The sequence below is a fragment of the Branchiostoma belcheri genome, unplaced genomic scaffold (assembly GCF_001625305.1).
Source record: "Branchiostoma belcheri isolate BF01 breed outbred unplaced genomic scaffold, Haploidv18h27 scaffold136, whole genome shotgun sequence".
NCBI classification, from domain to species: Eukaryota; Metazoa; Chordata; class Leptocardii; order Amphioxiformes; family Branchiostomatidae; genus Branchiostoma; species Branchiostoma belcheri.
In genome coordinates, this window is record NW_017802780.1 from 26 (window position 1) to 9,794 (window position 9,769).

Sequence of the window (9,769 nt, forward strand, 5' to 3'; positions counted from 1 at the left end):
GGTGGTGGCGGGGGGGGGGGAGATGTCGAATGTAGTTCTGCGAAGTTGTGTTGTTGCTTTAATAGAACAATAAAAATTGAGATCTTGTCTAGATGCCCCTAACGATAACACAGGATGAAAAGTGTTCGAATGGTATAAACAAGCCCTTTTCATTCAAAACTTTTAGTGAACTTGCCCAAACCCCTTTTCTATTTCATCAGACGAATGCAATATCAGGATCTCGAATAGTTATCAGACTACAACGTCAACATTACGTAAGGCAACGTCTGATTCTTAGCGCTATATCGGAGATGATTTAGAAATAAACAGTCAAATGTTTATAATATCTCATTTTCTCTAAAATGTTTGCTTTTTAGACATTTTAGACTCATTTTAGAGCTATGTCATGAGGTAGTTGCGTATAAACCCTATTCTGACTTGCATTTGGTTGGATTCTCGCAATTAGTGGGTGGGGGATCCTATGTAAATCCAAAACTACTTATTCTATGTAGTGCAACGGGCAACTTGCGGGTTTTAATGTACGTGTTACATGTACAGGTGGGGTGGAGTGGGTGCAGTTCCATCTCTGGGCAATAGGTTTGAAAACATGTAGTACAAAAAAATGCCAGCCATTTGTATTAGGCAACAGGAGTGCTGTAATGTAGGTGTTACATGTAGAGGTGGGGTGGGTGCAGTTTCATGTCTGGGCAAAGGGGGCGTTTTAAAACATACCACACGTAGTGTAAAAACTGCTCGCCTTAAATCCTTAATGCAAACAAGGCTGAGGCAATAAAAATCATTGCCAAGGCGACGAATAAATGATATATATTATTTCATGTGGTGGAGCTAGCAATCTACATTACAATTATAAGAAAACAGATTTCCCTATCTTATAAAGACATGCACGTACTAGTAAAAAAATTACAGGATGGGTGGAGAAGGTGTGGGGCAATATACCAAATACACGTATAGGAGGAATCAGCCGTTCTTCCCCAGCAATAAAAATTTTATTTAATAATGACATACTTACTTTACTTTGGTCGAGTTTCCGTTCGAACCAAACTTAAAACCATCCTCCACTCCACTTCACTCTATTCTCCACCAGAGACTGGATTTTACATCTGATCTGAAGTTGTTTCTCCTAGGACTTGTTAGAATAAAACCCACCCCCACCAGCCTGTTCTTGGGGAGGGAATGTCAGATTCCTGATCACACAGCTGTGCTCTCTGTCCATGGTGTGGGGAGAAGACAGATGACCAGTAATTAATCATGCCAGGCAGCCGGATGGGTGGCACGTGGGCACCCGTTGTAAATTACCTGTTTGGTCCAAAAACCACATGGCCGAAGGTTGCCTCAAAACCAATTCCCTAGGGAATGCATTCGTGCAATTTTTGAAATTCTTTCAAAGCGATCGTAGTACTTGCACAAATGCCTCCGCCCCAAAGGCGTCGCGAAAAAAGAAACAAACCTAATGTTACCTGTAAACACACACAAACTTTATCTCAGCTGACATCATTATGTTTAATTAGTACCGACTGTAAGCCAGGAGACACGGGCATCTGGTTGGTTTTACAGCCTTTTAGTGAGAGTGCATGGTAAAAAAAAAAACATATTAACAGTTCATTGCAGTTTCCTTTCAGTTGTTGTTTCTTTCCATTACGTTACGTTCGATGTTCCATTTATTTATTCATGGTTGCGCGTGGAGAGGAAAGGTTTGTTTCGTGTATAAAGTATTTCATTTCCTTGCTGACAGATCTAACACACCCAACCGTCCTGTCACACTGACACACTTAAAAAATCACAGATGCGCATTGAACCATAATAGTTCTTTTTTTATTGTAGAAATCACCAAAACTGTAAATCTTAAGCATTCTCAACAGTCTAAATTGCAGACAGCAGATTTAACAGTGGTAAGAAACTGTTGCAGTCTTGAGTGATGCATTAGTATTAAACTGTTACATTGTTACAGTCATTATTGTTACAGTGGTATTGAACTGGTACATTGTTACAGTCATGATTGTTACAGTGGTATTGAACTGGTACATTGTTACAGTCATGATTGTTACAGTGGTATTAAACTGGTACATTGTTACATGATTGATTGTTACAGTGGTATTAAACTGGCACATTGTTACAGGCTTGAGTGTTACAGTGGTATTAAACTGTAACAGGCTTGATTACAACAAATTGTAACAAATTGCTTCATTGTTATAGTCTTGATTGTTAGAGTTGTGATTGTTACAGTTATTGGAATATTCTTCCTATAAAAAGTGCCTGCCTTCCCAATAAAAATCAATTACATACATACATAAATATATTGATTTTTTTTTCTATTTTTACATACATGCATACAATATAGTTGAGTTAGACTTAAAATAAGTTACAGTACAATTCATTTTGATACATACCTGTGGTATGGAATGAACTATAAAAATGCCAAAGGTCTGAAATTAAATTACAATACGCATTCGGTGAAGACGTATTGTCATACATGTGAAATTTCATACTCGTACTTGAACCGGAAATTGGTCGGGGCGATTCTTTCTTGAATAGTGCGCGAAACTTAAATTTAACAGCCAACAAACCGCTACTCTTATACAATGGCCACCTTTGAGCGTGGTTATCAGTAGAAGGGGAGCACAGTGATTGTGTTATAATTCAGCACAACCAACTGCCCTCCCGGTCCCACTGCAACATCTCTCAGGTGTAAAGCACGGATAGCAATGTGGCGGACATAGTCACCCCGGCTTGTGTACACCACCACGCGCTGGTTGTCTGAGTCCGCTACCACGATGTGACCGTACTTGTCCACACAGATGCCTCGAGGATAATTCAGGTCACTACCACTCAGCCCCGGTCCTCCAAACCTCAACACGTACTGTCCAGCGCCGTCGTACATGTAGATCTAGTGAGTGTTGTAGTCGGAGACGAAGACGTTCCCTTCTTCGTTAACGGCGACGTACATCGGCATCGTCATACGCCGCTGGCCATCCCAGAGGAGTTTACCATCCGGCTGGAAGGCTTGCACACCACCATTGTAACCGTCAGACCAGGTGACGAAAACGTGGTTGTTGCGCAAGCCCACAGCCATTCCGCGGTTTGCCCCCCGTGGTACAGTGTCGGGAAGGTCAAACTTGGCTTTGAGATGACCTTCCCTGGTGAACTGTGCCACGGTATCAGGGCTTTTAGGGTACCCATGCATCAAGACCCACAGGTGGCCATCTCTGTCGATGGACACATCAACTGGCGCCTTGTTTAGTGGGTAACCTATCCCTGGTGCACCTTTGGGGAACTGGGATAGGTAAGTGCCTGCCATGCTGTACACCTGGAGGCACGCCTTGGACCGGTCAGCCACCCAGATCTTGTTGTCGGGGGAAACTGCGACTCCATTTGCGCCCTGCAGTTTTCCAGCCCCCGACTCAAAATCAAAGCTGATGCTGCTTCCACCACAAGACACTTCTACAGCAATGAAAATGAATGCAGCCTGTTACAAAACCCCACACAAACCTTCATGCCTCGCAAAAAAAAAAACATGAAAACAGAGGGGTACATACAGGCTGGAAGCACGGCGGTCTGTCACTACGGCATTCGTTCCCATTGCTAGGCGCGTTCAAAAGGTATCAGGTTACAAGACGCTATTTTGGCCTGTTTTGGACTACCCGTAAAACATTAAAAAGTAAGCAAATAGTATTTAGTGGTAAATTTCGTCAAATTGAAATGAAATTATTACCTTAACATCCTCTTAATGTTAGCTTTTTATGTTAAATTACTGATTTTTTAAAATTTCGCTCAGAAAGACGATTATTTTCGGGTTTCCGAGCACCAGTCATGTCATGTTTTTAGGCAAACATCGTTCAAACCTGGCTACGTGTATTACCCCAGATCCCCGATTTTGACATTTTTTGACAACTAGGAATAAGATCAATAATCGTGTTTTAGGAATTTTTTAATTTCTGATTTTAAGTCTAGTTTTTGTCGACATATTGGTGAAAAAGTTGCATTTTTTTACATTTTTTCACTGAATTCACAAAATTGAGGAAATTTTTTTAAAAATCCCTAAAACACGATTTTCGGGACAAACGTGACAGTCATTTTGAGCCGTAAATGGGGTATGTTTGACTCTCGATGCTTCCAGGCTTGAACGAGTTTTGCAGACATGTCATATCGCCAGAAAGTGTGCATTTTGTTATTCATACAGGTGTAAAGAATCATTACAGTATTCAAGGTCACCCAAGGATACGGCATTAGCTTCGCTACATGTTACATGTCCACAAAAAAATATAGCGGACATGTACTGTCCAGGAAACTGTTTGTATCTATAGAAAAGTGTTGTTTCATGGAGGTATTGTTTTTGGCGTGTCTGTCTGTGTGTCTGTCTGTCTGTGTGTGTGTGTGTCTGTCAGTGTGTGTTTCCGCAACTTTGTGTAGCCTCCTTTTCAGGCTTTCCCGGATATATCTCCGTATGTAGGGTTGCTATGATATTGACTTTTTTGTGACAGATAGCTTTTCCTGTCAGAAATAAGTGGTGTGGGTTTGGTCCCCCTACCAGCTTGTTCTGGAAATGCAGGGGACTTTCGGGCGAAATATTTAAAAGCCAATAAGTCCAGATAGGAACAACATATTTTCATCATTTTTGGTAGGTAGTTAGCTGAGAGAGATATGTACACGTTTAAATACAAATTATGCAAATGAGGACCTAATTTGCATATTTAATGAGGAAATTCTATAATTACATTATAGTACTTTCAAACATGTGATATATGTAATCTATGGCAGATAGAACGTCAGCAGATATCAATTATGCAAATGATGACCTAATTTGCATAATTATTGCGAAAATTATATGATTTCTTAATGGTGAATTGAATGATGGCAATTTTGTACCTTGTGACATGTAGGTTACCTAAATGTTAACAACACTATGCATATATTATGTTAATATAGAGGCAATTTGCATAATAAATGAGGATGTTTAAGTGAAATATTGCCAAAGGATAGGAGTTTGACACGCAAAATATTGTAAGTTGAGTTTAGAACACCATAAATTTAAGTACATTATATTAATTGTCACCTTATTTCCATATTTAATAAAACAAAACATTTACAGAAACTCTACATATTTCACGGAGGTATGAAATCTCAGAATTCTTGTTTTTTATCTGTTGCGAGTCACTCAGGCAGAAGGGCTTGTTTTGCCGCTTTATTGTAAATGACCGCAGGTGACCCCGAAATAGAACGCAGGTTCGATTCGAATTGCCCAGATTGAACACGATCGAACACAGTTCGGATTTTATGAAATGTGGGAACTTTGCAACCCACGCACTTGCACAACCGGTATCTAGAACCAGCTCCACGGGCCGGACCTTCATCCACACTGGTGTTCAGATCTGGAACCAACTCCCAGACACCATTGGGGGTAACATCTACAACAACGGACTGCAGTCCTTTAAAGTCAGAGTACATCGACACCTCCTTCATTGCAATTGAGAACTTGGCAGCTGTGAGCCACTGATTGCCCACTGATTGAGCCATTGTACAATCAGTGGGTATTGCTCACTACAGCACATTATATTAAAAAAAACCGTGAAGGTACGAGGATGCAACTTTGCAGTACTACTTTGGCACAAGACCTGCTTGGCCAATTGGGTTTGTCACGTGAAGCATAATGCAGCCTAGCATTGCGTCAAATCGATATTCAAATAGCGCCACTGTAAGAATTATAATTAGTCTGCCACCGACAACGTACTGCGTCATATCGTGCTCGGTTGTTCTAAAATTTCCTCTCTCTACATGTCCATATTTTCTAATTTGCTGTGTCGGAAAAGATACCGTCTGCAACAAATAGACGCAGTACGTTGTGTTGACGTGCCTGTATATCTCCACAGGACAAATGACAGTAATTGCAATTATGAATTCGCAATGTTTTTTTTTACAGTTTCTAGGATAGACGGGGCTGAGGTAATAATGAAGTCAGATTAATTATCAACGTTCTAAATACGCAAAATGTTCATTAAATACTAATTTGGTGGAGTTATTACCTCCATGAAAAATTGAGGTTTTGTTTTTGGCGCGTTGGTCTCTGTGTGTGTGTCTGTCTGTGTGTCTGTGTGTGTGTTTGTGTTTCCGCACATTTGTAGTCAGCATAAGTTCATAACGCCTTAATGGATTGTGATATTTGGTATGCTGGTAAGTCTTAGGAAGACAAATATCAAGGTCAAATATTGGCCTCCTGGTGGATGACCTTGGTACTGCAGCAGAACTTCTGGTTTTTGTATCTTTTGTCCTGAACATGCTGTGGTCTTGAATGTTTGGTAACAGGTATATTTTAGATAGACTTTTTTGTCAGGAAAAAGTGGTGTAGGTTTGGTCCCCCTACCAGCTTGTTCTGGAACTACAGGGACCTTCGGGCGAAATCTTTGATTGCCAATAAGTCCAGATAGGAACAACGTATTTTCATCATTTTAGTAGGTAGGTGACTGAGAGAGAGATGTACATAATTAAATGCAAATTATGCAAATGAGGACTTTATTTGCATAATTAATAAGGACATTCTTTAATTACAGTGTTTAACGTTATAGTACTTTCATACATGTAATGCATGTAACCTATGGCAGATGAAACATCAACAGATACTAATTATGCAAATGATGACCGAATTTGCATAATTAATGCGAAAATTATATAATTTCTTAATGGTGAATGATAGGAATGTCATACTTGGGACATCTGTAAGTTAATCAAAAGTTAACATCACGATGCATATGTTATGTTATTGCAGAGGTCATTTGCGTAATTAAAGAAGAAATTTACATTTACATATCAAGCCTATATTTCATGAAGGTATAAGATTTCGGAGCTCTTGTTAGGCATTGAAATAGTAGTGCGTTCGCCGAGTATTCATTCATCTTAATTTCAGAGAAAAACTATACATAATAATAACTTTTTTTTACTAACTGTGTATTCAGGACCCTAATGACATTCATTTGATTATCTCAACTTCAGGAAAAGACTGTGAAAGTTCAGAAATAAAAATAGGTAAACCTTAGATGTATGTATTCACTAGATTTGTACATTTCCAGCTACGTAAAAAAACTATAAGTTGGTCAAAACAAATCTTCTACAATCCCTAACGTAAAGTAGTAACAAACCTTTAGTGTCCACGGGAAGCGTCCTGCTGATTTGTGTAGGTCCTGATGTTTCCACTCCAGCAAGGACTGAGTCAGGAGGACCACGCCGACGGGTCGGATCAACCTGTGGAACGGTTATTGTGTTTACCAAAGGAAAACATATTGTTTTTACTCAGTTTCCTCTTCCATTCCAAACACTAACCTCTGACCTGGCCAATGACAAGATTTGTTGACGTCTGTCACCATGGTAACTGGTGTTGGGTTACATAATGTTGCTATCTTATATTGTTTAAAGGGGTTTACATATAGACTCCTGTCTGACCATATATATGCATATATTTGAGAAAGAATTAACAGAGTAGACCACGTGCGAAGGTAAACATTATGCATTTGCTTTGCAAATGGTACCTTTCTAGTTGTATTTACTTGTTTACTTCGCAGAAGATAAAATATTGTTTGTGCTCTTTAGTCCAAACAAGGGTGTACATAGAGTTAATGAGAGATTCAAATCACATATTTTTCTGTCATAATATGAATACCATATCTGCAATAAATATTAACTAGTACAAGATCCGAAAAAAAATTAGACAGCTGCTACCCACGTAAGCCGACGTCACTGTCCTCAGCACAGCAGAACTTTGCCAAGCATGCGCAGTAGAGTCCGTGGTGCCGGTCCCTCGATTGGTTGTCACAGGCTACAGACATGTGAATAGTGTTAGATTACACAATACATAACGGATAGATAATGATGTTAATCTTATTTCCAAAAACAATGACACGGAATTAAAAAGCAAAATCGAGAAAAGCACTGTGTTTCAAGGAGGTTTGCCATCTCCGAACTCTACTGGATTAACGTTATACAGTACTTAACGCTATTTAACCTCAAGTTTTATCGTTGTTGCTATATAGCTCTTTCTGTTGACTCGGTATCATAGTGATGTTACTTCAAAATAACTTGACAAATTCTCTTTTTTTCTGATTTAAGGTATCAAGACCTGAATATAGATGGTCTAATACATACTGCATATGAACCTGTGCCATGTAGTGTTTACATTTGTAATCTTGCCTCCGCTTCGGGAAGAAACTGTTGAACAGTCCCTTCTTTAGAAACTTGCCCCCCCCCCCTCCCGTGGGCAGACAAGTAACAGGCACACAAGACATTGTAACGATCTAGACACAATCAGAACTAGAACTGAAAGATTTAGAAACAGTAGCATACCTTTCCCTGTAAGACTACTGAACAAATACAACAATCTGTCATGACACGGTATATGCTATTGTAAATACTTTTTTTAAATTTTGCTGTTTTTAACCGCTTGACTATGATCGCCACCTACTAGTATTGTAAATACTTTTAATGATTGCTGTTTTTAACTGTCTTTAATAATTGCTTTTAATGTTTGTGCCAACCGTTTTTAACAATTTGTAATGCGGCAGATCAATTCAGGGCCCTGCGGGGACCCTGCTACTCTGTACAGCATAGTATGAAAGAAATAAACCAGTATTATTTTATCTTGCATAAAAGAAAGCTTCTTTGCAGTGTTAAAAAAAGTAGAAGTAAACTTACATGGTCACGGTGAGACGGTTGAGAGCCTGTGTGAACCAAAATCACATGTACCATCAGCGTTACCATGACAACGGACCATATGATGATGATGACAATAATGGCGATTCTTTGTCCGTGGTTCCTTAGTCGCTCCCAGATGGAACGTCCCTCATTTGGCGCGTCTGTTAAGAAGAAAAGGTACATGGCTTTTTAGCCCCCTTTTCAACATTTACCTTTCGTCGACAATAAAAACAAATGTTTAAAGTTAAAACTTTTGATCCAACAGAATACAGTTCCCTCACCTAGAACATTTTGATGAGTCATTCTGGTCTTCCTCAGTAGACTGAGGTCAATACATTTGATTGTGAACAACCCATTACATAAAGAAGGGTGTGAAGTATTGATGGTGCATTAGAGTCCGATTAGTCTGGTATAGATGTTGACAGAGCGATGAGATGTGTTTGGAAGATTTGCTATAGAAACCGGGTAGGCTTCACGTCAGCATATAAACCTCGGGGTGGGACATTATTTCTACTGTACCTGGAGGCTGATTCTGGGTGCCCGTCTGACCGCCGACTGACCCGCCGTGCGCTCTGGCAGGCCTCGGGATGGAGGGGACAGGCCGCCGGGCGCTGTTCGGAAGTGTGTAATGGTGTGAGTAGTATGTAGTCAGCACGCTGATTCTTATTATTCAGGCGGTGCAGGCGGTGCGAGGCGGTGCGGGTCAGAGGTCACCGTCATTATGCTAAGGATATGCAGATGTATGCAAATGTGGACGAATGTATGCAAATTTTAGCTAATGAGCTAAATTGCGGGTCAGATAAAGGTCAGTGTGCACTTTTGACCCCGGTAACCTGGGTAACCTGTCGTGGGCGTGGTTAACGTCAACCTCTGTAGGAGATGATTGGCCGCATGGCAAGCGTTGGTGACTTGCTCTGAGGATCCGGAGTAGTCGATTGGTCTGCATGTGAAGTAGGTGACGTACTTCACGGCGATTGGTGGACGGTCTGTGGGTGTCTGTCAGAAAAGTGTATAAAGTGGCAACAGAAACCGGCGAGAAACCAGTGCCACTTACGGAGACAAACCTTTCGTACAAATCCGTCGACAGCGAGTGAAG

At 40.3% G+C, this 9,769-nt stretch overlaps 1 pseudogene; it reads right to left on the minus strand.

The window, feature by feature from the left end:
• Positions 1 to 2,602: 2,602 nt before the first annotated feature.
• LOC109464287 overlaps positions 2,603 to 9,769 on the minus strand; it is a 16,272-nt pseudogene continuing 9,105 nt past the window's right edge.